We start from the raw sequence: 2,500 nt of genomic DNA on the forward strand, positions 1-2,500 counted from the left end.
AGGAAGGGAGGCATACCACAACAACGTCCCACACTCAACGAGGTTCATGCCGCACGCCCGAAGGCACCCGGCTCCACCCCACCTTGCATGTTTCATCATCGTACCAGCAGCCATCCACAGTCCTCACACCAGAGATTCCCAGTTAGAAGGCAACATCGCAACATTCCGTGCTCAACGAGGCTCATGTCGCACGCCCAAAGGCACCCGATTCCGACCAGCCGAACATGTTCTGGCACCACACGCCTTCAAAACATAGGGCTGGCCCAAGGCTGGCCAAGCATCACCACAACGTCACACACTCAACGAGGTTCATGTCGCACGCCCGAAGGCACCCGACTCCACCCCACCTTGCATGTTTCATCATCGTACCAGCCATCAACCATCCTCAAGCCAGCCCAAGTTACAAGGCAACATCGCAACATTCCATTCTCAACAAGGCTCATGTCGCACGCCCAAAGGCGCACCCAACACGGCCTCACCGCGCAAGTTTCGCCACCGCACCGCCACCGTCAACCACCCTCGTCCGCCGACCACCACCCCAACGCCCCAAGCATATGCCCATGTGCGGCGCATAGTGCTTGGGGCGTGGGGGTGGCGGAAGATATAGGGGTACCCCCGTGCCCAGCCCATGCAGACTAGTCACCCCCCTATATAGTACATTTTGAGGCATTTTTGGTCTGCCAGGCCTAGATACGATTTTTCTGAGCGGTCATACGGTCAAATATCTCAAGTTTTAGAATGTTTTTTTCCATGAACTCAATTGATTCATGAATTGGACATTCTAATGGATCTAGAAATCAAGTTTCATAATTTTTCAACCAACCAATTTTTTTTAATGAATTTTTAAATATTAAATAATAAGAAATTAGAAAAAATAGCTAGAGTGGTCAAAAAAATCTGAAATTTTGTGGTAATCATTCTTTCATGTTGCTTAGCTCCCAGAAAAAAATTTACAACAAACTGACCACTCCACATGTACTTTCACAATTAATGGGTGATGGATGGGGCGCAGGCACGGGCGCGCGCGCAGCAGAGCGCGGGCGGGGCGGGACGGGGCGCGCGCTCGCGGGAGCACGCTGGCGGGGCGGGGCGGGGGGCGCGCGCTCGCGGGAGCACGCTGGCGGGGCGGGGCGGGGGGCGCGCGCTCGCGGGAGCACGCTGGCGGGGCGGGGCGGGGGGCGCGCGCGCGCGGGGCGAACGCTGGCGGGGCGGGGCGGGGGCGCGCGCGCGCGGGAGCACGCGGGCGGGGCGGGACGGGGCGCGCGCGCGCGCGCTGGAGCATGAGGGCGTGGCGGGGCGGGCGAGCGCACGGGGGCAAGCGGGCGGGGCGCACGCGGGTGGGGCGGGGTGGGGCTGGCGAGCGCACGGGAACGTTCCGACACTGCCCCACCGTGCGCGTTCCGCCACCGCACCCCCGCCGTCAACCGCCCTCGGCCTCCGACCACCACCCCGACGCCCCAAGCATATGCCCCTGTGCGGCGCATAGTGCTTGGGGCGTGGGGGTGGCGGAAGATATAGGGGGTACCCCCGTGCCCAGCCCATGCAGACTAGTCACCCCCCTATATAGTACATTTTGAGGCATTTTTGGTCTGCCAGGCCTAGATACGATTTTTCTGAGCGGTCATACGGTCAAATATCTCAAGTTTTAGAATGTTTTTTTCCATGAACTCAATTGATTCATGAATTGGACATTCCAATGGATCTAGAAATCAAGTTTCATAATTTTTCGACCAACCAATTTTTTTTAATGAATTTTTAAATATTAAATAATAAGAAATTAGAAAAAATAGCTAGAGTGGTCAAAAAAATCTGAAATTTTGTGGGAATCATTCTTTCATGTTGCTTAGTTCCCAAAAAAAATATTACAACAAACCGACCACTCCACATGTACTTTCACAATTAATGGGTGATGGTTGTAAAAACGCGGTCATGGTTGGTGTCTTAGTGTAATGTACTTGCTCTAGTATCAAAACTCTTCATTTTATTGTTTTAGACAAGCAAAAGAAAAAATAGTTAAATTTGACGGGTGTCACTCTTTTCTTAGTTCCAAAAAAAAAAAAAAAGCATTAAAAATGAACATTCACTTTTCACGGGTATTGGGTTTGATGATATTTTTATAGTCCAAGGCTTTATACACGTTCTTACTTTCCACGGATGTTAGGTGTGATGAATTGTTGTAGGGGCTAACCTTCAAGGCTTTATACGTGTACTCACGTTTCATAGGCATTGGGTATGATGTTTTTTTTATGGAGGTAACATCCAACACTTTTGATATGCTGTTGGTAGGACATGTATCGCACATAGCATAGGATGGGGCTTGGCGTGTGCGAGGGGAGTGGGGGCGCGGGGGTGTGCGGGGGCGTGCGGGGTGAGCGCGCGGGGCAGTGCGGGGGCGTGCGGGGGTGCGCGGGGTGAGCGTGCGGGGGCGTGCGGGGTGAGCGCGCGGGGGTGTGCGAGGTGAGCGCGCGGGGGTGTGCGAGGGCGTGCGGGGTGAGTGCGC

Source organism: Cucurbita pepo, unplaced genomic scaffold (genome assembly GCF_057944985.1).
Source record: "Cucurbita pepo subsp. pepo isolate OVF unplaced genomic scaffold, ASM5794498v1 scafford_9, whole genome shotgun sequence".
NCBI lineage: Eukaryota > Viridiplantae > Streptophyta > Magnoliopsida > Cucurbitales > Cucurbitaceae > Cucurbita > Cucurbita pepo.